This window comes from Ovis aries, chromosome 14 (assembly GCF_016772045.2).
Source record: "Ovis aries strain OAR_USU_Benz2616 breed Rambouillet chromosome 14, ARS-UI_Ramb_v3.0, whole genome shotgun sequence".
NCBI classification, from domain to species: domain Eukaryota; kingdom Metazoa; phylum Chordata; class Mammalia; order Artiodactyla; family Bovidae; genus Ovis; species Ovis aries.
The window spans coordinates 15309653-15336756 of NC_056067.1; the positions used below are offsets into that span (position 1 = coordinate 15309653).

At 37.0% G+C, this 27104-nt stretch overlaps 1 protein-coding gene across 1 annotated transcript in view; it reads right to left on the reverse strand.

Moving 5' to 3' along the window:
* ITFG1 (integrin alpha FG-GAP repeat containing 1) overlaps window positions 1-27104 on the reverse strand; it is a 296298-nt gene that overhangs the window by 186362 nt on the left and 82832 nt on the right. The window lies entirely within an intron of this gene.

The following is a 27104-nucleotide window of genomic DNA, read 5'->3' on the forward strand; positions in this document are numbered from 1 at the left end:
AAGAAATTGAGGGTGACACATAGATGAAAGGATATACCGTGTTCCTAGATTAGAAGAATCAACACTGTGAAAAGGACTATACTACCCAAGGCAGTCGACAGATTCACTGCAATTACTATTAAATTACCAATGGTATTTTTCATCAAACAAAAAAATCTTAAAACTTGTATGGAGACACAAAAGACCCCAAATAGAGAAAGCAACCTTGAGAAAGAAAAATGGAGCTGGAAGAATTAGGCCCCCTGAATTTGGAGTATACTACAAAGCTACAGTCATCAAAATAGTACAACACTGGCACAAAAAACGAAATGTAGATCAGTACAATGGGATAGAAAGTCCAGAAATAAACTCACACACTTATGGTCAATTAATCTACAAGAAAGGAGGCAAGAGTACAGAATGAAGAAAAGGCAGTCTCTCTAACAAATGGTTCTGTGAAAACCGGACAGCTACATGTAAAAGAAGGAAATTAGGAAACTCCCTTATACTATACACAAAAATAAGCTCAAAATGGATTAAAGACCTAAGTGTAAGACTGGATCCTATTAAACTCTTAAAGGAAAACATAAGCAGAATATTCTTTCATAAAAATCACAGTAGTATCTTTTTTTGATCTGTTATATCGGGCAATGGAGATAAAAACAAAAAATTGGACCTGGTTAAACTGAAAGCTTTTGCACAGCAAAGGAAACCACAGATGGGATGAACCCCAGAATTAAAGTAAATATTTGCAAATAATGTGATTGACAAGGGATTAATCTCCAAAATTTCCAAATAGCTCATACGGCTCAGTAGAAAAAAAGACTAAAAAATGGGCAGAAGACCTAAATAAACATCAAAGAAGACATGCAGACAGCCAAGAGGCATGTGAAAAGATGCTGAACATCAATATTAGAGAAATGCAAATAAAAATCTACAATGAGATATTGTCTCACACAGGGACAATATCTTTGGAATGTCTGTCATAAAAAAAATCTACAAACAATAAATGTTGGAGAGGGTATGGAGAAAAGGGAACCCTGCTACACTGTAGGTGGGAATGTAAATTGGTATAGCCACTATGGAGAACAGAATGGAGGTTTCTTAAAAAAACAAAAATAGCGCTACCATACAATCCAGTAGACCCACCTCTTGGCATATATCCAGAGAAAAACATGGATTGAAAACATACATGCACAACAATATTCATTGCAGCATTGTTTCTAATAACCAAGGCATGGAAACAACCTAAATGCCCACAGAAAGATGCATGGATAAAGAAGATGTGGTCTATACACACAATGGAATATTAAGCAGCCATTAACAAAAAAAAATGCCATCTGCAGCAACATGGATGGACCTGGAGATTGTCATACTAAGTCAAGTCAGTCAGACAGAAAAAGATGAATATGTTACACGCAGAATCTAAAAAACATAATACAAATGAATTGATTTATAAAATAGAGGCAGACTCACAGACTGATAGATTGAATTTATGGCTACTGGGGGGAAGTGCTGTGGGGGTGGGATGGGTTGAAAATTGGTATTGACATGGGACACACTGCTATATTTAAAACAGATAACCAATAAGAACCTATTCTATAGCACAGGGAACTCTGTTCAATATTCTGTAATTACTTAAATGGGAAAAGAATGTGAAAAGGAACAGATACATAAGTGAATAATGTGCTCTCCACCTGAAAATAACACATGATTAATCAACTATAACATAAAATAAAAATTAAAATAAAGTTAGACTAGTAATAGCTACAAAGTAGAGGAAAAATCTCTGATTAACAGAACTTGTGGTAAAGTAAATAGGATATGATGACCCAAAGTTTTTTTCACTACTTTTGCTTCAAACATAACTTATGTGATTTTAAGTTATGAAACTTAGTATCCAATTTTATTAAACTTGTATCTGAAAATTTAGCAATCAGCTCTTAGAGGCTGAGACAGGCTTGCTGTAAAACACCATTGTACCTACTCCTTAAGAATTGAATAAAATAATGTATGAGGCCCATGCCATACAGGGCCACCCAAAATGGATGGGTCAAAGTGAAGAGCTCTGACAAAATGTGGTCCACTGGAGGAGGGAATGGCAAACCACATCAGTATTCCTGTCACAAGAACCCCATGAACAGTATAAAGGGGCAAAAAGATATGATATTGGACGATAAGCCTCCCAGGTCAGAAGGATCCAATATGTTATCGAGGAAGGGTGGAGGACAATTACTAATAGTTCCAGAAAGAATGAAGGTGCTGGGCTGAAGTGGAAATGATGCTCAGCTGTGGATGTGTCTGGTGGTGAAAGTGAAGTTCAAAGTGATAAAGAACAATATTGCACAGGAACCTGGAATATAATAAGGTCCATGAATCAAGGTAAATTAGATGGGGTCAAGCCAGAGATGGCAAGAGTGAACACTGACATCTTAGGAATCAGTGAACTAAAATGAACAAGAACGGGCAAATTTAATTCAGATGACCATCTACTACTGTGGGCAAGAATCCCTTAAAATAAATTAAGTAGCCCTCATAGTCAGGCAAAGAGTCTGAAATGTAGTACCTGGGTGCAGTCTCAAAAATTACAGATGATTTCTGTTGCTTTCCAAGGAAAACCATTCAGCATCACAGTAATCCAAGTCCTTCCCTCAACTAGATCAAACAAGTCAAACCTAAAGGAAATCAACCTTGAATATTCATTGGAAGGACTGATGCTGAAGCTGAAGCTATAATACTTTGGCTACTTAACGTGAAAAGCCAAGTCATTTGAAAAGACCCTGATGCTGGGAAACACTGAAGGAAAAAGCAGAAGGATGTGGCAGAGGATGAGAGTAAGACAGTATCATCAACTCAGTGCACATGAATCTGAGCAATCTCTGGGGGATAATGGAGGACAGCAAAGTCTGACTTTCTATAGTCCATGGGGATACAAAGAGTCAGACACAACTTAGGGACTGAACAACAACTTGTGAGGGACAGCCTACATTTCTCAGAAATCTATATGTACAAATATGAAGGATCAGTATTATTTTGAGATGTTTCAGAGAGAGTAAAATAGCAAAAAATTATAGTTCCTGAGTTATTTGTGCTGCAATTTATAACATAATTCTGAACAGAAAATAAGTTAATGAACAGTGAATTAAAGATTAAAGTCCCTTTGTGATGTAGAGAAAAGGATTTCTGATCATAAAAATGGAGGAAGATTTCAACCTTTTTTTCACCCAAGGTCTACAAAGTTGGTCAATTGACTCCTTCTGGTTTGTAACTTTACTGTTTAAACCATACTTTTCTCTATAGATAGAAGGATCAACTATAAAATTTCTAAAAGATTCCTTTAAGTTATGAGTCAGTTTTTTCCCCCTGTAATATTGGGTAGCACTGAATGATAAGACTCCTTTCTATCTGGAATTAAGAGATGCGTGTATGCTAAGTTGCTTAAGTTGTGTTCAACTCTGTGACCCTATGAACTGTAGCCTGCCAGGCTTCTCAGTCCATGGGATTCTCTAGGCAAGAATCAGTTCAGTTCAGTCACTCAGTCATGTCTGACTCTTTGCGACCCCATTAATTGCAGCAGGCCAGGCCTCCCTGTCCATCACCAACTCCTGGAGTTCACTCAGACTCACATCCATCGAGTCCGTGATGCCATCCAGCCATCTCATCCTGGGTCGTCCCCTTCTCCTCCTGCCCCCAATCTCTCCCAGGATCAGAGTCTTTTCCAATGAGTCAACTCTTCGCATGAGGTGTCCAAAGTACTGGAGCTTCAGCTTTAGCATCATTCCTTCCAAAGAAATCCCAGGGCTGATCTCCTTTAGAATGGACTGGTTGGATCTCCTTGCAGTCCAAGGGACCCTCAAGAAGTCTTCTCAAACACCACAGCTCAAACGCATCAATTCTTCGGCGCTCAGCCTTCTTCACAGTCCAACTCTCACATCCATACATGACCACAGGAAAAATCATAGCCTTGACTAGATGGACCTTAGTCGTCAAAGTAATGTCTCTGCTTTTGAATATACTATCTAGGTTGGTCATAACTTTTCTTCCAAGGAGGAAGCGTCTTTTAATTTCATGGCTGCAGTCACCATCTGCACTGATTGTGGAGCCCCCAAAAATAAAGTCAGACACTCTTTCTACTGTTTCCCCATCTATTTCCCATGAAGGGATGGGACCGGATGCCATGATCTTTTTTTCTGAATGTTGAGCTTTAAGCCAACTTTTTCACTCTCTTCTTTCACTTTCATCAAGAGCCTTTTTAGCTCCCCTTCACTTTCTGCCATAAGGGTGGTGTCATCTGCGTATCTGAGGTTATTCATATTTCTCCCGGCAATCTTGATTCCAGCTTGTGTTTCTTCCAGTCCAGCATTTCACATGATGTACTCTGCATATAAGTTAAATAAGCAGGGTGATAATATACAGCCTTGACGTACTCCTTTTCCTATTTGGAACCAGTCTGTTGTTCCATGTCCAGTTTAACTGTTGCTTCCTGACCTGCATACAGATTTCTCAGGAGGCAGGTCAGGTGGTCTGGTATTCCCATCTCCTTCAGAATTTTCCACAGTTGATTGTGATCCACACAGTCAAAGGCTTTGGTCTAGTTAATAAAGCAGAAATAGATGTTTTTCTGGAACTCTCTTGCTTTTCCATGATCCAGAGGATGTTGGCAATTTGATCTCTGGTTCCTCTGCCTCTTCTAAAACCAGCTTGAACATCAGGGAGTTCATGGTTCACGTATTGCTGAAGCCTGGCTTGGAGAATTTTGAGCATTACTTTACTAGCATGTGAGATGAGTGCAATTGTACAGTAGTTTGAGCATTCTTTGGCATTGTCTTTCTTAGGGATTGGAATGAAAACTGACCTTTTCCAGTCCTGTGGCCACTGCTGAGTTTTCCAAATTTGCTGGCACATTGAGTGCAGCACTTCCACAGCATCATCGTTCAGGATTTGAAATAGCTCAACTGGAATTCCATTACCTCCACTAGCTTTGTTCGTAGTGATGCTTTCTAAGGCCCACTTGACTTCACATTCCAAGATGTCTGGCTCTAGATTAGTGATCACATCATCATGATTATCTGGGTTGTGAAGATCTTTTTTGTACAGTTCTTCATGTACTCTTGCCACCTCTTCTTAATATCTTCTGCTTAGGCAAGAATACTGGAGTGCAATGCCACACACTCCTCCAGGGGATCTTCCTAACTCAGGGATTGAACCCTGGTTTCCCACATTGCAGGCAGATTCTTTACCATCTAGGCCACTAGGGATTCCCAATAAAAGATATGGTGAAATAATTAACTACTAACACTTCAAAAAGTGACATATTTTTCACAGTGCAGAGAAAGTACCTCATGTTGTTGAACTCTACGTTAGTTTGCGCCTAATATGTTGTTTCAGTTCAGTTGGTCAGTTGTGTGTGACTCTTTGCGAACCCATGAATCGCAGCATGCCAGGGCTCCCTGTCCATCACCAACTCCTGGAGTTCACTCAAACTCATGTCCATCAAGTGGGTGATGCCATCCAACCATCTCATCCTCTGTCGTCCCCTTCTCCTCCTGCCCCCAATCCCTCCCAGCATCAGAGTCTTTTCCAATGAGTCAACTCTTCACAAATGAGGTGGCCAAAGTACGGGAATTTCAGCTTTAGCATCATTCCTTCCAAAGAACACCCAGGACTGATCTCCTTTAGAATGGACCGGTTGGATCTCCTTGCAGTCCAAGGGACTCTCAGGAGTCTTCTCCAATACCACAGTTCAAAAGCATCAATTCTTCGGCGCTCAGCTTTCTTCATAGTCCAACTCTCACATGCATACATGACCACTGGAAAAAACACAGCCCTGACTAGATGGACCTTTGTTAGCAAAGTAATGTCTCTGCTTTTGAATATGCTATCTAGGTTGGTCATAACTTTTCTCCCAAGGAGTACTGTTTACCAAAGTGGAAAAATGAATATAAACTAGATGATGATTAAAACAAACATGAGCTAAAGTTATAAAACTCTTAGTAGAGGGGAAAATCTCTGTGACTTGGATTTGGTAACAGATTTTTGAAGTGAAATGAACGTTTCTCAGTCATGTCCGACTCTGCGACCCTATGGACTATACAATCCATGGAATTCTCTAGGTCATAATATTGGAGTGGGTAGCCTTTCCCTTCTCCAGGAGATCTTCCAAACCCAGGGATCAAACCCAGGTCTCCTGTATTGCAAGTGGATTCTTTACCAGCTGAGCCACAAGGGAAGCCCAAGAATACTGGAGTGGGTAGCCTATCCCTTCTCCAGCAGATCTTCCTGACCCAGGAATCAAAGCCAGGTCTCCTCATTGTCGATTCTTTACCAACTGAGCTATTGGATACCAACCTTTCAAAACCTCAGGTTTATCACCATTTTCACTTGCGATCCCTAACCCCTTCAGTGTTTTTCAGATGGCTACCACTGTTTCAAATTCAAACTGAAAATATCCAGGCACTTATCCAATAGAACTCTCTGCAATGATGGAAATACTGTCTGCACTGTCCCATATGGCAGCCACTACCCCTGGCGAAAACAGGGTGCTTGACATGTAACTAGTGTGACTGAAGAACTGAATTTTTAATTTCACTTTATTTTAATTAATTTAATTTAAAATAGCCACCTGTGCCTTATGGTTATCATATTGGAGAGTGCATGTCTAGTCAAAGAAGAGAAACCTTGAGTGTCAAGAGTGGTGAAGGTTTTCCTAGAAGTCTCCCAGCAGATTTTCCCAGGTGTCTCTTTGGTCAAAAGCCAGCCACTCCTAAATCAAATAATGGCAAAGAAAATCATTTTCACAGGAAGCTTAAAATAATTGGGATCCAGTGTGGGTGTAGTGGCCCTGATCCTGGCAGTGCCCAGGCATGGAGGGGCTCAGAGGAACCGAGCCAGCAGGCAGTGGGCAAGGGGCCCAGCTGGAGCCAGAGTCGTGGCAGCAAAGCTGCCGGGTCCTTCATGATGAAAGATCTGAGCATACTTCTCTCTCCTTTGTATATTTGATAGTTTGGGTGGTAAAGAGATGATTGACAGTGTCAAAATCTTTCTGCAGGACCTTGCCAGGGGAATCAAAGACTTTATCTGGGGAATTTGTACCATTTCAAAGTTAAATGCTCGAATTCAGCAGAAGAGACAGGAGCAGCATCGAAGAGAGGCAAGCGGTATCCTGGCTCAGTGGAGAGCCTAGAGCCTAGAGAAGCAGCAGGAGAGTGAACCACATATTGTTAGTAGAATTTTTCAGTGCTGCACTTGCAATGGTTTAGTTTTCTGTTTCAGTCTCTTCTTGTTTTATCGAGTGTTTGTTTATTCCTAATCTTCATTCAGTAACTGCCCAGATTATTGGTCACTTTTACATATGAAAATAAAAACAGAAGGAAGAAAACAAAATACAAGGAAACTGTACTTTATCAAAATTAAAACATATTATGCATTGAAAGACATTATTATGAAGTGAAAAGTTAATCCCCAGGGAGAAAATATTTGTAAATCATACACATTTAAACACACATATTAAAATATTCATACAAAGGGTTTAACATCCAGAATACATAATAAATTCCAACAATTCAACAAAAAGACAATCCAATTAAAAAAAATGAGCAAAGCAGTTGAACAGACATTTCTCCAAAGAAGTTACACAAATACTCTAAAAGCACATGAAAAGATGCTCAAGGAACTTCACTAGTGGTCCACTGGCAAAGACTTTGAGCTCCCAATGGAGGGCGCCTGAGTTTGATTCCTGTTCAGGAAACTAGATCCCATGAGTGGCAACTAACAGTTCACATGGTGCAAGTAAAGATTCCACAGCTGGCAACTAAAGGTACCACATGTTGCAAGTAAAGATCTTGCATGAAAAGGAAAAAAAAAAAATGCTTAACATCATTAGACATAAGATAAATGCAAATGAAAAAAACAATGACATACTACTTCACATCATTTAAGAAGGAAGTAATGGTAGAATAATATGCCAGTCTCCAACTGAGCATTATTCATGACGGCTAAAAGGAGAAAAGAACTCAAGTTTATCAACAGATGAATGGATAATCAAAAAGGAAATTTATTTATTTTGATAACTGCTACAATCTAGATGAACCTTAAAAATATGATGCTAAGTGAAATAAATGATACACAAACGGACAAATATTGTAGGACTCCATTCACACGAAGTATCTAGAGTATTCAAATTAATTGACACAGAAAGTAGATTAGAAGTTATTAAGGGCTGGAGGAAGGGAGCAATGACTGCTTAATAAGCAGAGAGTTTCTGTTCGTGGTGATGAAACAGTGTTGCAAATAGCACATACAGACAGCTGCACAACAGTGTGAATGTAATTTATGCAATTGAACTGTGCATTTAAAATTGCTAATGTAGCAAATTGTATGTTTATATAGATTTTATTAATACCACAATTAAAAAAAGCATATTGGTAGTTGTCTGGGGCTGGGTTGTCTAGGAGAATATATATGGGCATAGGAAACTCTTTGGATTAATGAGTGTTTTAAAATTGGGATTGTGGTCATGGTTACACAGTTTTATCACAGTCTATTAAAGCTTACACTCTACACTTAAAATGGGAGACATTCACAGTGTGCAAGTTATACTGTGATAAAACTGCTAAAAATTTAAAAGTATTTAAGCAGACTCCTTTTGAAGGAATTATTCATTAAGCATTTATTAAGCATTTACTAATGTGCCAACCAATATTCCAGACGTTCAAATAAGAATGTGGAAAACCATGTTCTCTGTCTCCAAAGAAATCAAGGTAAGGGTGAAAAGAAAAGTAAAACAAAACAAAACAAAAAAACATATATATACTTGCAACAGAATATGGAAAGTACTAAAACAGAATACACGCAACAGGAGCAAAAATGTATTAGTGACCTGAACTTGAAACTGCATCTGATATAATCATTTAATCAATCAAAGAGGCTGTTTTTAAACCCATCTAACACTTTCAGAGAGCCTACTATGTGCCAGGTTAGTGTTTAGAAAAATAACAATTAAAACCTGAAAGATGATTAGGGATTAGGAGTTTGTAGGGAAAAGGGAATCTCACATACTAAGGCCTGGAAGGAAAATAGAAAAAGGAATATGATGTATTTTGAGAACTGTACTGTCTCTGTAAAATCTTGTTGAGATCAGTTAAGTTGCTCAATTGTGTGTCCAACTCTGCAACTCCACGGGCTGTTGCATGCCAGGCTTACCTGTCTATCACCAACTCCTAGAGCTTACTCAAACTCATGTCCATCAAGTTGGTGATGCCATCCAACCATCTCATCCTCTGTTGTCCTGCTCTCCCGCTACCTTTAATCTTTCTCAGCATCATGGTCTTTTCCAAGGAGTCACTTCTTCACCTCAGGTGGCCAAAAAACGAGCTTGAGCTTCAGCATCAGTCCATCCAATGAGTATTTAGGACTGACTTCCTTTATGATTGACTGGTTTGATCTTGAAGTCTAAGGGACTCTCAAGAGTCTTCTCTAATACCACAGCTCAAAAGCATCAACTCTTTGGTGCTCAGCTTTCTTTATGGTCCAACTCTCACATCCATACTACTGGAAAAACCATAGTTTTGACTACATGGACATACATGTCGGCAAAGTAATGCCTCTGCTTTTTAATAAGCCATCTAGATTTGCAATATCTTTTCTTCCAAGGAGCAAGCGTCTTTTAAATTCATGGCTGCAGTCACCATCTGTAGTGATTTTGGAGCACAAGAAAACAGTCTCTCATGTTTCCATTGTTTTCACATCTATTTCCCATGAAGTGATGGGTCCAGATGCCATGATCTTCATTTTTTGAATGCTGAGTTTTAAGCCAGCTTTTTCACACTCCTCTTTCATTTTCATCAAGAGGCTCTTTAAGTTCTTCATTTTCTGCCATAACAGTCATGTCATCTGCATATCTGAGGTTATTGATATTTCTCCTGGCAATCTTGATTCCAGCTTGTACTTCATTCAGCCCAGCATTTCTCATGATGTACTCTGCATAGAAATTAACAAACAGGGTGACAATATACAGCCTTGGCGTACTCTTTTCCCAGTTTGGAACCAGTCCGTTGTTCCATGTCCGGTTATAACTGTTGCTTCTTGACCTGCATACAGATTTCTCAGGAAGCAAGTAAGGTGGACTGGTATTCCCATCTCTTCAAACATTTTCCACATTTGTTGTGATCCACAGAGTCAAAGGCTTTAGCACAGTCAATGAAGCAGAAATACTGGAATTCTCTTGCTTTTTCTATGATCCAACGGCTGTTGGTAATATGATCTCTGGTTCCTCTGCCTTTTCAAAATCCAGTTTGAACATCTGGAAGCTCTCAGTTCATGTACTGTTGGAAGCCTCACTTGGAGAATTTTGAGCATTACTTTACTAGTGTGTGAGATGAGTACAACTGTGTGGTAGATTAAACATTCTTTGGCATTGCCTTTCTTTGGGATTGGAATGAAAACTGACCTTTTCCAGTCCTGTGGCCACTGTTGAGTTTTCCACATTTGCTGACATAGTGAGTATAACACTTTCACAGCATCATCTTTTAGGATATGAAAAAGCTCAGCTGGAATTCCATCACCTCCACTAGCTTTTGTTCGTAGTGATGCTTCCTAAGGCCCACTTGACTTCACACTCCAAGATATCTGGCTCTAGGTGACTGATCACACCATCATGGTTATCTGGGTCATTAAGATCTTTTTTGTATAGTTCTTCTGTGTGTTCTTGCCACCTCTTCTTAATATCTTCTGCTTCTGTTAGGTCCATACTGTTTCTGTCCTTTATTATGCCCATCTTTGCATGAAATGTTACCTTGGTATCTCTAATTCTCTTGAAGAGATGTCTAGTCTTTCCCATTCAATTGTTTCCCCATATTTCTTTCTACTGACCACTTAAGAAGGCTCTTATCTCTCCTTGCTATTCTTTGGAACTCTGCATTCAGATGGGTGTATCTTTTCTTTTCTCATTTGCCTTTTGCTTCTCTTCTTTTCTCAGCTATTTGTAAGGCTTCCTCAGACAACCATTTTGCCTTTTGGCATTCCGTCTTCTTAGGGATGGTCTTGATCACTGGCTCCTGAACAATGTCACATACCTCTCTTCATAGTTCTTCAGGCACTCTATCAGATCTAATCCCTGAATCTATTTGTCACTTCTACTGTATAATCATAAGGGATTTGATTTAGGTCTTTCTTGAATGGTCTAGTGGTTTTTGCTACTTTCTTCAATTTAAGGTGATTTTTCCAATAAGGAATTCATGATCTGATCCATAGTCAGCTCTTGGTCTCGTTTTGTTGACTGTATAGAGCTTCTCCATCTTCGGCTGCAAAGAATACAATCAAGCAAAGAATACAATCAATCTGATTCTGGTACTGACCATCTGGTACTGTCCATGTGTAGAGCTGTCTCTTGTGTTGCTGGAAGAGAATGTTTACTATGAACAGTGTGTTTCCTGGCAAGCTCTGTTAGCCTATGCCCTGCTTCATTTTGTACTCCAAGATCAAACTTTCCTGTTACTACTGGTATCTCCTTTCTACTTTTGCATTCCAGTCCCCTATGATGAAACGGACATCTTTTTTTTGTTGTTAGTTCTAGAAGGTCTTGTAGGTCATCATATAACGTTCAACTTCAACTTCTTTGGCATTAGTGGTTGGGGCACAGACTTGGACTACTGCGATATTGAAAGGTTTGCCTTGGAAACGAACAGAGATCGCTCTGTCATTTTTGAGATGGCACCCAAGTACTGTATTTCAGACTGTTTTGTTGACTATGAGGGCTATTCCATTTCTTCTAAGGGATTCTTGCTCACAGTAGTAGATATAATAGTCATCTGAATTAATTCGCACATTCAGGTTCATTTTAGTTCAGTGATTCCTAAAATGTCGATGTTCACTTTTGCCATCTCCTGTTCGACTTCTTTCAATTTACCTTGATTCATGGACCTAACATTCCTGGTTCCTATGCAGTATTGTTCTTTACAGCATCAGACTTTACTTCCATCACCAGTCACATCCACAACTGGGTGCTGTTTTCACTTTGGCTCTGTGTTTTTATTCTTTCTGGAGTTATTTCTCCACTCTTCTCCAGAGCATACTGCGCACCTACCAACCTGGGGAGTTCATCTTTCAGTATCATTTTTTTTTGCCTTCTCATACTGTTCATGGGGTTCTCAAGGCAAGAATACTGAATTCTCAAAGCAAGAATACTGAAGAACACAGAAAACTAACTAAACTGGTATTCCCATCTCTTCAAACTAAACTGATCAGATGAACCATAGCCTGTTTAACTCAATGAAACTACGAGCCATGCTGCGTTAGGGCCACCGAAGATGGACCAGTCATGGTGGAAAGTACTGAGAAAACATGGTCCACTGTAGAAGGGAATGGCAAACCACTTCAGTATTCTTGCCTTGAGAACACCATGAACAGTACAAAAAAGCAAAAAGGTATGACACTGAAAGATGAACTCCCCAGGTTGGAAGGTGCCCAATATGCTGCTGGAGAAGAGTAGAGAAATAACTCCAGAAATAATGAAATCTTGTTAGAGATAAGTAACAAGAAACCAGATCCAAAATGCCCTAGGTACCATAGCAAAGACTGGACCTTATCATAATGATACGGAGAGCTATTAAAGGCTTTTAGTGTTTCAGATTCATTTTATGTAGAAGCAGCACTACAGAGTGAAGAATGGTTTGGAGAGGTACAAGAATGGAGTTAGGTCAGTAACCTCACAGTAAGGTAGAAGAGAAAGTTAAACAAATAATCAGGAGGTAAGACAGTTTTAAGAGATATGAAGGAGTTTAAAACTCTATGAGTGGTTTGAGGAGTATAAGGCAGTGCAGAGGAAGAAGTTGAGACAGATGTACTGGAAGTGGCAGAGTGGAAAGAAGAAAGGCTCTACAGGAAGATTTTGAATCACTCTTTCATCTTTTAAAGAATATATTGAATAAAGAAGATATTAAACTATAAGTAAATGGTCTAAAACATTATTATTGTTGGAGCTCACATTCATTCAGCAGGTAATGCCAAGGTACTAAAGCACCTACAATACCATTTTGTTTACCACAACCTAGTGATAACCTCACAGTACACATAGGAAATGGTTGGTCAAAGAATTTGAATGACTTGCCCAGAACTGAAATTTGAATCTAGATCTATGTGGATCTAAAGCCTAAGACAAATCTTCAGTAGCAAAATAGTACTAACTGCTATAAACATTGCAATAGGTTTAAAAAAATATACTTACTCTATAAGCCCTCAACCACTTTTACTGGTGGTTGATTTCAAACAGTGAGGTTCTTTTTAAATCCTCCATTACATTCCTTTCTCTGCTGCCTTAACTCTTCATCATGAAATATGCCACTTTTAAAACTAGCAGCTTATTTTGAGAAGATTATAAGAAGTATGAGATGCAGGAGACTTAACGGACATCTCTAACACATCCCAGATATAAGCAGATCTTTCAAATAAAGACTGCTACTTCAAACAAAGGAGAATAGAAAAAGAAATATGTATGAGGCCAAAAAAAATCTTGATTTTAAAAATATGGATTAGGATATGACATAAAGAATGTTTATACTTGTATTAGTGAATGTTTAAGAAAGAATTTGTTCACATAAATTTACAGAAATCCTGGTTTCAAATGATGAGTCACAATTTGGAAGTGAGCCAGAGTTCTAAAAACTGACTGAAAATACTAATATGTGGCTGCAAAACTGAAAACATCTAGGGTAGGGAGAAAAATCAAAATCAAAGAGAAACCAAGGAACTTATTTCTAGGAAATGATCTCCCACATGTTCTCACAACTCAACAGCAGAATGACTTCATCTGAATAAAAACTATGAGTTTATCATAGTTGATAAGGAAATATTCTGAACAGCTGTCTTAATACAAGAGATATTTTTACATAGTGAATTCTATATCAAAATCACCAATGCCTGGTTTTGATATTTTCTGGAATCTACAACATTATATATTTTATAATTATTGATATATATATACATACACACACAGACAAAACCAAATTTTTGAGATGGATAATCACAAAGTGTCAGACAGTATAAAAATTCTAAAAGTAATAAGGGAAAGCCATCTTGCAGGGAGCAGAAGGAAAAGATTCACTATCAACACGATACATGGTTTTAAAAAACCGAAACAGAGCTTACCAAGAGGTCACTGTTGGAGAACATCAACAAAGGATGCCCACACCTTTTAAGAACTAACGCGGAAGGAGGGCCTCACAGTTTGTGAGACAGAGCCGAAGATCACAGTCCAGCTCTACTACTTCTTAGTTTTGTCCTCTTAGGCAAGTTTCTTAACATCTGAACCACTGTTACGACATCTGTATGTCAAGAATAAATAATTTGCTCACCTCAGCGAGTTTTGGGAAGATTAACTGAGATGAAGGTAAAACACACAATGTGTAAAAGAGTTCCTGCCAAATAATAAGAAACTGTTCAGTATTATGAAAAAGAAGTAAACAAATATTTGAAAAGTACTAACTACTAAATCCTTAATGTCACTGATTAACAAAACTTTGAAACTTTTCTATTGATTAAATTAACTAAGAATACATTAGTTATTTGGGGTATAATTATAGGCAGGGGCAAGTTAGGTACAGATAATGTCCATTTGGCTGTTAGCACAACAGAAATAAAAGGGTACTGACTTGCTATCATGGAAAAGAATAGAAAAACTGATTACGTTGTGAGACTCATTAAGGGAATGGATTGCTCTGGACAAGGAGTAAGTAGCAAACGGCGCTCTTATCCATCTATCCACGACAGATTGATCCATCCAACCCATCACTCAATTCTTTAGAGGGTGAAGGTTAAGCACAGAGAGCTGTATACTTACCTATATCCAAGATTTACATGTCTGCTTTTGCTTATCTATGGATGGAGTATTTACACAGAATGAAAATGCAGAGATGTAAAGAAAATAGGGTTGAATTGGAAGCCTGGGTTACTTGAAAATGTCGTAGGACATTTAGAAAGGGGATCTTCACAATTTATTCTCAGGCTCTGAGAGTATATTACTCTATACTGCTCTGATTGGGGGAATTCCCCTCAGGTGTAAGGTATCAGAGAGGAATAAATTTCACTGTTAGTCTTTCCCAGGCTGTATGTAACTGGAAGGTCTAAGAATCGGAAAGATCCTGCAGTAACCACTTCCTCAATACTGAACAATCAACCAACAAAGAGATAAATGCATGATGAAGTTCACAGATCAGTTACATGGATTGCTCCAGTTATCAGAGATCCATTCTATTAACTAGGGCAGGCTTAGAGAGACAAGCGTCTCAATTAGCTTAAATTAAAAAAAAGAAAAAAAAAACCTGCTAAATTACAGAACAGTAATGTGATAATGTAAAATATAACACTAATTATAGACTCTTTAAGTGCTTTAAATTTAATTTTCAAAGAAATAATTATATACTCATAATCCATGCACCTTTGAAAAATTAAAAGAACAGTATAACTTTGAGAATTTAGTAAGTCAGAAAGATAGGTGTACCAAATAAAAACAAACAAACAAACAAACCCCAAACCCCCTTACCTAGAAAGGCAAGAATCTATCATATAAAATTTAAACAAAAAAAACTTCATGGACTCAGGGTCCTAGTTTTTCCTCATATTTGTAATCTTAAATAAAAGGAGTAAGTATAGCTTTGTCTGCTTTGAATACTGAGTATGTATAAAATCAAGACTCAGAAGTAGCAATTTTACAATTTGTATATAAATTACCATTTCCAATCAAAAAGCATTCAAAATATTTATCTAAATCACATCTGGCATCTGTGACTCACAACGATAGATGTCTTATAGTCTTTGCTAGAAATAAAACTCAGGGACTAATCAATTTTGCTATGGCAACCACTGCAATGCAATAGCCACAGTGACCTGGAATGAAAAGGAAACACTAATGAACTAGATGCACATTAGAAGAGTCTTCTAAGAATGCCTCTTTACTTCCCATGTCATATGGCAACGTGTGCACAGAAAATATTCCAGATTTATCAAAATTTGCAATAGTATTGTCTTTCTTTGGTGAAATAGGGGTAGGTCATGCTGCCAGGTTAGAGAGAACTACTTAAATTGGTTGCTTTTACTCTGATCATGTCAGAACAAATTGATACTATGAAGATTCAATGTAATATTCAGAAACTGTGCAAATACAATGGTCTCTTTAAATGTTAAATAGTATAAACAAAACAGTACAGGTAATGTATGTTGTCAGCATTTAGGAATTAGAAAAATGGAAATACAAAAACTGAGAATTAAAATTCACAAGGACCTAGGAAGTCTCCTACTGAAATCAACATCCATCTATTTTAGAGATTTAGAACAATTTTTAATTCAATCACTTAACTTTAATCAGAATGAGCCAAAGTAATGTTAGCTCTGTCCTCATCATGTGAATGACACTAAGAAGTCTGGGCTTAGGATTATGGCTGAAGATATTTAAGACATGTCTTAAATTTGGGATCAATTATTAAAAACCAAATGGTGAAATAAATTAAGATATTTTAAAAATTAAGTTACATGTTCAAAACTATTCATTGAGTGTTTACAATGTAACTAGAACTGTTCCAAGGCAAGAGATATAACAGTGAACAAAACACACCAACGGAGTACATAAATAAAAGCAGATGTGATGTCAGATCCGTGATATGTCAGATAGTGATAAATGCAATGGAAAAAGTAAAGAGGGAAAGGGGTCAGGAGTGTCAGAGCAGGGGTTACAAATTTAAATAGAGTGGTCAGGGAAGGTCTGGAGAAGGTGACATTTAAGTGGGACTAGAAGGTGGTAAGGGAGTTGAGCCAAGAGGAATATTCAGAGAAAGAGCATTCCATGCAAAGGAAAAAGCCTGTAGGGGGAAACTGTGCCTGGCCTGCTTGAGGAACATCAAAGAAGCCACTCACTGTGGCTGGAATAAGTAACAGTTTTAGTTTTAGGAAGAAAGGTGGGATACTCTGGGAAGGTACTCCTTTATCCATTATCCACCTTCTAAAAGGTATTTAAACAAAGACATACTAATATCCAACTCTGTGTCTCTTCAGAGCTAGTATCTCCCACATGTATAACATTCTAGTGTCTAACAGACATCACAAACTTATGTCCAAAATACTGCTTGATTAATTACATGTCCTATTAAGTTCCCTTGAAGCTCCCAATTATATCTAGAATAAAACCCAAATTTCTTACCTTGGTTCTCAGTTCCCTAAAGACCTGGCCAAGTGCCTTTCTTCTTTTTGTACCTTGAACATACATTTAGGTGTTACCTCTGTAACATTCTTCCAAGGTCTCCAAACTCGAAGGTCAAATATGACCTTCAATCAGCTATAGAAAATAAGCCTTCTCAGTTTCTCTTACACTACTTTTATCTGTTCAAAACTCTTTTTAACACTTAATAAAAATACTAACTTCTTATTGTTTTTCCTTCTTCAACAGAATTTAAACTTCATGAAATCAAGGTTTTTATATGCTTCATTTATGGCTACATGCCAAGCATCTAGAATAGTCTAAAGAGTAGGCACTGAAAAAAAGGTTATTTCTGAATTGGTTAACATCTTGTACATCTTCCAGCACAAAACAGGAAAAAAGCTGAATGGAAGAAAAACTGATTCCTACACAGTTTTAAAGAATAGAATCAACTATTTGACTGAGCTGATATGTCTGTACCATAAAAGTCAAGGTATTCTATGAATTATATTTCAAATTCCTTGAATCCAGCACTTACATCTAGTTATCTATATTTCATATATTGAAGTATATTGTATTTAAATCTACTAGATAATTTCTGACTGGGGATGAAGGTGCTATAGTACATTTAAAAGGGAAAATCTGAAACTACTTTTATTGATAAATATCAGCTGGAATTCAGGGTCCCTTTTAGTGAAAAAATAAATAAGGCTACGTCACAAAAGAGCAGCCAATTTTCAACTATAGAAAACAAAAAACAAAAGTTCATTATTAAGTCTTCGGAATGAAAGGTAGTCTTAAATAAGTCAAAAAATGAAATCAAGCCTAGGAAGCACAATACCTAGAACTTTATCCTATACAACCTCTTTTGTAATAAAGTCATGCGTTTCTTTGAAGGCATTTGATTTTTAAAACACCTGTGTAAAATAGATTATGAGTGGGGCACTTTAACACCCGCTTATACCAATGGACAGACAAAAAATTAATATGGAAACACAAGCCTTAATTGACACATTAGACCAGATAGACTTGATAAGTATAGGGCATTCCATCCGAAAGCAGCAGAATACACTTCCCTCTCAAGTGCACACAAAACATTCTCCAGGATAGATCAGATCTTGGGTCACTAATGAAGTGAAAGTGAAAGTGAAGTCGCTCAGTCGTGTCTGACTCTTGGCAACCCGTGGACTGTAGCCCACCAAGCTCCTCCGTCCATGGGATTCTTCAGGCAAGAGTACTGGAGCGGGTTGCCATTTCCTTCTCCAGGGGATCTTCCCAACCCAGGGATCAAACCCAGGTCTCCCACATTGCAGGCAGATGCTTTAACCTCTGTGCCATAATGAAGTAACAGTAAATTTAAGAAAACTGAAATCATATCAAGCATCCCTTCTGACAACAGCGCTATTGGATTAGAAATCAATTACTGGTGGCCTCATAGAATGAGTTAGGGTTAGAAGACATACAGATGTCTAACAAACACATGAAAAGATACTCAACATTACTCATTATCAGAGACATGCAAATCAAAACCACAGTGAGGTTTCATGCCAGTCAGAATGGCTGCTATCCAAAAGTCTACAAGCAATAAATGCTGGAGATGGTGTGGAGAAAAGGGAACCCTCTTACATTGTTGGTGTAATGCAAACTAGTACAGCCACTATGGAGAACAGTGTGGAGATTGCTTAAAAAAGTGGAAATACAACTGCCATATAACCCAGCAATCCCACTGCTGGGCACATACACCAAAGAAACCAGAATGGAAAGAGACACATGTACCCCAATGTTCATCGCAGCACTGTTTATAATAGCCAGGACATGGAAACAACCTAGATGTCCATCAGCAGATGAATGGATAAGAAAGCTGTGGTACATATACACAATGGAGTATTACTCAGCCGTTAAAAAGAGTACATTTGAATCAGTTCTAATGAGGTGGATGAAACTGGAGCCTATTATACAGAGTGAAGTAAGCCAGAAAGAAAAACACCAATACAGTATAATAACACATATATATGGAATTTAGAAAGATGGTAATGATAACCCTTTATGTGAGACAGCAAAAGAGACACAGATGTATAGAACAGTCTTTTGGACTCTGTGGGAGAGGGCGAGGGTGGGATGATTTGGGAGAACGGCATTGAAACATGCATATTATCACATGCGAAACAAATTGCCAGTCCAGGGGTTTGATGCATAATATAGGATGCTCAGGGCTGGTGCACTGGGATGACCCAGAGGGATGGGATAGGGAGGGAGGTGGGAGGGGGTTCAGGATGGGGAACACATGTACACCCGTGGCAGATTCATGTCAATGTATGGCAAAACCAATACAATATTGTAAAGTAAAAAAAAAAAAGAAATCAATTATTGGAAAAAAAAACTGTAAAAAAGAAGAAACACAAGGAGGCTAAACAGTAAGTTCAATGGATCACTGAATAAATTGAACAGGAAATTATAAAATTCCTAGAGACACATGATAACGAAAATACAATGATCTAGACCTATGGGATGCAGCAAAAGCAATTCTAAAAGGGAAGTTTATGTAAATACAATCTTACACCAAGAAAAATCTCAAATAAAGAACCTAACCTTACACCTAAAGCAACTAGAGAGAGAAAAAACAAAACCCAGTGTTAGTAGCTAGAAAGCAATAAAGATCAGGGCAGAAATAAAAGGCAGGCACAAAGACTAAGAAAACAACAGAAAAGATCAATGAAACTAAAAGCTGGCTCTTTGAGAAGATAAAATTGATAGACCTTTAGCCAGACTCATCAAGAAAAACAGGGAGAGGGTTCAAATCAATACAATCAGAAAGAAAAAGAGTAAGTTAACATGGACAACAAAAATACGCAAAGGATCATAAGAGACAACTACAAGCAACTATATGCCAATAAAATGGACAATTTGGAAGAAATGGACAAATTCTTAGAAGGGTACAAACTCTCAAGATTTAACCACGAAATAATAGAAAATATGAACAGAACGATCACAAGCACTGAAACTGAAACTATGATTATAAAACTCCTAACAAGAAAAAGTCCAGAAGTGGAAGGCTTCACAGGTGAATTCTATCAAAGATTTTGAGAAGAATTAACACCTATCCTTCTCCAACTATTTCCAAAAAAAAACAGAGGAAGGAACACTCCCAAACTCATTCTATGAGATTAACATCAGCCTAATACGAAAACCAAAGATACTACAAAAAACGGAAATCAGGCCAGTATCACTGATAACATAGATGCAAAAATTCTCAACAGAATACCAGTGATCTGAATCTAATAATACATTAAAAATATCATACACCATGATCAAGTGAGATCCCGGGGATACAAAGGATCTTTAATATCTGCAAATCAATGTTATACATCATATTAACAAATGAAGAATAGAAACTATATGATTATCTCAGTAGATGCAGAAAAAGCTTTCAACAAAATTCAACACCTATTTATGATAAAAACTCTCCAGAAAGTGGGCAAGGAGGGAACCTACCTCAATATAAAAAAGGCCATACACAACAAACCGATCAGAAACAAGGCAAGAATGTTCACTCTCATTACTATTATTCAACATAGATTCGGAAGGCATGGCAAATCCATGGTCATCAGAGAAAGAAACCAAAGGATTCCAAATTGGAAAAGAAGAAGTAAAACTGTCAGTATGCAGATGACATGCTACTATACATAGAAAATCCTAAAAATCCTAAAGATGCTACCAGAAAACTATTACAGCTCATCAAGAATTCAGTAAAGTTGCTGAATACAAAATTAATATATTGAAACCTTTTGCGTTTCTATACATAAACAACGGAAGAAAGAGAAATTAAAGAAACAATCTCATTTACCATCACATCAAAAATAATAAAATGCCTAGGTTTCCCTGGTGGCTCAGACCATAAAGAATCTGCCCACAGTGTGGGAGAACTGGGTTCAGTCCCTAGGTTGGGAAGATCCCCTGGAGATGGGAATGGCTACCCACTCCATATACTTGCCTGGAGAATTCCATGGACAGAGAAGCCTGGCAGGCCACAGCCCATGGGTTCAGAGTTGGACACGAATAAGCGACTAACACCTTATGGTTAATTTGGGGTTAAAACTCTGAATTTTTATCAAGCAGCATAAAAACTTCATAAAATAATTTGATTGTGGGGTTTTGCTCCCTTTCTCCTTTACTTTAGTATATGCTGTTCATTATTTACTATATTAGGCAACTGGGATACTCAATTGAATAAGATTTGGTTTCAATCATACATGACACAATTTAAGGGGTTCAATACTTTCCAATATGTTACTTTCACAGATGACAAAGTTTTCTGTTTTCATTAACTTCTTTATTATTTTTAGGATTATTTAGGCCTGATTGATAATTCCCAGGCTTTGTCAACATGCCAGTATTCTTCCCTCACTTGAAGAATAAAGTGTGATCCCTTTATGATAACCCAGTACACAAGAGTTAGATTTGGATATATAAATCCATGTATATTGTGAAATTTAAAATATGATTCAATATATAGGAAATTCTGATATTCTGTTAGTTTCTGTTTCCCCTTCAGTTTTATAGTTTTTCAATGATTTCTATTACATTTGGCACGGCATACAAAATTAATGTTTTCTCTAAATCTGATTGTATGTAATATTTTGATAGAAAAAATAACCCTTACTTTTCTTGACTTTTTTGTCCTATGTAGTTTAGTAAAGAACTATCACCTTATCTGTTGAAATTCTAGACTTTGATATTCTGAGTGTACCTAGAAAAACATTTAACTTTAACATACAGTTGAAAAGGGTGATATAATAGTTTGACACAAAACATGTTTTCTAGAAGATGACCGATTAACTATTAGTAGAGGCATTTATGGATTGCAGATATCCCAAGCGTGAGGCCAGGGCCCAGCTAGTAACTAGCAGCAGCCACTGTTTATTGGCTGATTTTTATGACTCAAGAACTGCTAAATAACTCTGTAAATGACACCTTTGGGCATCACATTTTAAATATCATCAAAACTTTTTGACCACCTTTTAGTGATCCTTTTACTTCCTCCTTATTCTTGTAAAACTCTATTCATACTGTCTTTCGTGGAGGACTCATTCAGGTCTTGGAGGATTTTCAAACTTACTTTGGTTGTATTACTGAACTTATGTTTCATAAATGTTTCTTTCAGCTTTGCTGTCTTATCAGCATTATTAATGACTTTAAAGTACCTTAATAGCTAGTTTACTCTCCTGTTTACCTGTCTCTGTGAAGAATAGTAGAGAATATAATGCTTCTTTTAGTCATTCAGAGGCAATATTTATTTTTTTTACTCCTTCTAGTGTCAAACCCATCTCTACATTTACTGATTCTTTCTTTGTAAAGTTTCTCACATCTGTCCCTCCAATCACTGATGCAGTTAGCTCATGCTTGTAACACCTCATCCCCAACCCGTCTCTTGACTGGTTTTCATCCCAAGAAAGTCCAGTATTTTAAAACTGTTTAAATCTACCTCTCTTTTGATATAATAATAATGATGATATAATAATAATATTAATAATATTATATTATATTAATGATGATATAATAATAATTATATAATAATGATCTTCCCCTGAATTCCTATTCCATGTCCTAGAAGTATTTCCTTCTGTATATCTCATCACAGCAGAAGATTTTAACTTTACTTTCTGAAGTTTTTAAATAAAGGTACAGTTGGCTGTACAGATCTATGGGTTCTGCATCCATTCAACCAACTGCAGAAGCCACAGTAATGGAGGTCTGACTGTACTATGTATGTAATTTTCTACAGTAGAAGGGACTTGAATATCTTTGGATTTGGCTATCTGGCAGTAGTTGTGAGGAACTGGCGGTAGTGGGGTGGTCTTAGAACCAATTCCCCATGGATACTTAGGGACACTATACTTACAAAGCTGTAGGAGTTAAAGACTGCAAGAAAGTACATAACCTTCTCTGAAGCAGTTGTTCATGCAACTAAGAGGACAGAGTCAATTATATATGAAGTTAGAGGAAGTATGATAACAAAATCTAAACACTTTAAGTACATACCTTGTACTTGGTATAGTTGACTATTATCCTTCCATAATTTACTTTTTCATTATTAAATTAATCTAACCATACAACAGAAAATATGGAAAACAGGTAATAAGATAACCTATTATCCTACTTCTAACATAACCATTATTATTATTTTGATATATTCTATACTGATTCCATATTCTGATTATTTAAAAAAAATATTCATGATTTCTTTGGCTGCACAGGGTCTTAATTGTGGAATGCAGGATCTTTTACTGTGGCATGTGGGATCTACTTTTCAAACTACAGATCAAACCCAGGCCCCTTGCATTGGGAGCCCAGAGTCTTAGCCACTGGACCACCAGGGAAGTCCTTAGTTTGATTTTTTTAAGATAATCGTATCACACAACATACTTTTCTGCACTTCCCTCCTAAAAGAATTTGATAATTATTTTTATTGCCTGTGTAAAATTTCATAGTTTTATTTAATTTCTGGGAAAGTATTTTTTTGTATTACAAAGGGAAAAGATAATGTTATCATAAGTATGAATAACTATTTCCTTGTTTTATTTGAAAATATTCTTGATTTGTTTGATTTCAAACCACCCTCTCTCCCCTCCCCCCCCCCGCCCCCGCTTTTACTATACTAGCACAGCCTAAATTTAGCATAGGTTTTTTGATATCTTTTAAAAATATTTTATATTGGAAGCTAAAAACTTCACCATAGGTTAAAAAAAATACCCCAAAATCTTCTGTTCCTAGACAACTTAAGGGAGCTGGGAGCCATTTAAAAACTCCTTTGGTATAGGATTTTTCCTGTGAGCTATATCATTTATTTAAGCATGTGCTTTTTTTTCCCCCTATGAAATGGCAAATTTCTGGTATCTTGCTGCCTTTTTGGCTGTCAATCATTTTCCTTGCACCTTGGTTCAAAAGGAGTGGGAGGGGTAGAGGATGAAGGGCAGGATACAAATCACAGACATATTCAAATGTATAGGAAAGTGCCTATTTTTATATATTAGTGTTCATAACCTTATTCAGTGCCATCTGTTTGGAGTCAAAAGTAGTCTTGTTTTTGATAATACCCAGCTAAAGATATTTCAAGTTTTAAAAAGACAGCATGGGCTATTTATTTAAAATTTCCTGATATATTTAAAAGTTTACTGATATACTACATAAAGCTATGAAAAACAGGGGAGGAAGATGTATTTAGTTAATTATATCCTATATTCTGCACATTGAAACACTACAAACAGGTAAATGTCTGTTTATCATTAGTACAATTAAAAAAAAATCTTTAAAGTTACTTAAAACTTTGTTATAGGCAAAGCACTTCATCATATAAAACATACAGTCAGAAAATAAATATCTGTGATTTGGAGGATCCTAACCACAGGTTAAGGGAGGTCTATTAGTCTTCTGAGAATTACATAGTGCATATAAACTTTTTTCCCTAGAGAGACTTGTCATTAATCCAGCTAATCAAGTCCACCAGCAAATTAAAAGAAAAATGCATGTATCCTATCACTTGACTATCTGCATTAAAGATAATAAATCAGGCCCCAGAAATCTTATCAAAAGCAAAGTAATGTTCAATGTAATAAAAGTAAAATACAATACAATAGAAAGATTCATGTTGAAATTTTCATCTAACACTACCAAACCTGCTTTAATTGCCATGGGACACATTTCTATGACACTAAACAATGAGTTGATTTAGTCAGCTGAGCAAAAAGCAGCAACAACAATAAGACCAAACATGTCCAATAAAAAGATTCAGATTATACAATAATTTTTGTGGGCCTGATATTGTGCTTAATTCACGTTATGTTATTCACAGTAGCCTCGTGAGGTGGTTATAACCATTTTTATTTTATAAATAAAGAAACTGAAGCCTTTCTAGGTAGGAAGGTGTCACTTGCATTTTGAGAAACAGGCTGAGGTGTCTGTTTGTAGAATGAAGGAAAAACAGGGTGGGAGTGAGCTGTGGATTCTTAGCAGTGGCTATCTAGACCACTTTTTCATCTAACACTAAAATCTTTTGGATAATAACCTTGACAAATTATGAAAGAGTCACATATGTTTTGGAAGTTCTAAACCTGATGTATTGTGTAGACTCTTATGGAATATAGAGATTTATAACAAATACTACTCTTCTTTGGAATTCAGATGTAAATAACAAATGTTTTTTAGTATTCAAGTAGTTTCAAGAGGTCAGGTTAAATTTTTCAATTTTTTTTTCATTGTTTCATAATGTGGATCTACATAAAAATGTTATGATAATTACTAGTTGAGAACGTTCAATAGATATTCTTGTTTTGCAGGTTACTCCTGCAAAGAGGAGTCCCTTAAATTCAAACTGTAATTTAAACACACATCATAAATTGCTCTTTATTGTATTGGGTTGGCCAAAATAGTCCTTCAGCTTTTTCCATCAGATGGCTCTAGTAGTGCTTAGTTATCATTAACTTCATTTGAAACAATTTTGTTAGATTGTATTGTGACGGCTGTCACATCAGACTGTGTTTTAAAAAACATCAGAATTGGTGAATTTTTGTGTAGCTACTTTAATATTAAAGATGGAAGAAAACAAGCAACATTTTTGCTTTATTATTTCAAGAAAGGTAAAAACGAGCTGAAAAGCAAAAAAAAAAAAAATTGTGCAGTGTATCGAGGTGTTGTGACTGACTGAACATGTCAAAAGTGGTTTGCAAATTTCATGCTAGAGATTTCTCATTGGACAACGAGCCATGGTCTGGTAGACCTGTTGACACTGACAGCAATCAAATAGAGACATTAACTGAGAACAATCAATGTAATGCTTCAAGGGAGATAACTGACATACTCAAAATACCCAAATCAAGATTTCCTTGGAGGTCCAGTATTAAGACTCCATACTTCAAAGCAGGGGGCATGAGTTTGATCCCTGGGTGGGAAACCAGGATCCTGAATGCTGCACAAGGTGGCCAAAAAATAATAATTATTAATAACAATAATCCAAATCAAGCACTGGAAATCATTTGTACCAGCTCGGTTATGGTTACTGCTTTCATGTTTGAGTTCCATCTAAGTGGGGGGGGGGGAACCAACACTGACCATATTTCTGCATGCAATTCTCTACTTAAACATAACAAAAACGTTCTGTTTTTAAAACAAACTGTTGATGGGCAATGAAAAGTGGATAGTGTATAATAACAGGGAACAGAATAGATCATGAGGCAAGTGAAAGGAAACACCACCAATCACACAAAAGGCTGGTCTTCATCCAAAGAAGGTGATGCTGTGTATGTGGTGGGATTGGAAGGGAGTCTTCTATTATGAGTTACTTCTGGAAAACCAAACAATTAATTCCAACAAGTACTACTCCCCATTAGACCAACTGACAGCAGCATTTGAAGAAAAGCATCCAGGTTAGTCAACCGAAAACACATATTCCATCAGGATAATGCAAGACTGCATGTTTCTTTGAAGACCCAGCAAAAACTGTTACAGCTTGGCTGGGAAGTTCTGATTCATCTGCTGTACCCACCAGATATTATACCCTTGGATTTCCATTTATTTCAGTCTTTACAAAATTCTCTTAAAGGAAAAAATTTCAATTCCCTGAAGACTGTAAAAGGCACTTAGAAGAGTTCTTTGTACAAAAAGTTTTGGGTAAGTGGAATTAGGAAGTTGCTTGAAAAGTGGCAGAAGGTAGTGGAACAAAAAGCTGAATATGCTGTTCAATAAGTTCTTGGTAAAAACAGAAATGTGTTTTCACTTAAAAACTGAAGGAACTTGGCCAACCCAATAGGAAAGACCTGAAAACATGTCACTTATAATACTACGATGCATGTATGTGTGTGCTCAGTTGCTATGTTGTGTTCGACTCTTTGCTACCCCATGGACTGTAGCCTGCCAGGCTCCTTTGTCTAGGGATTTTCCAGGCAAGAAT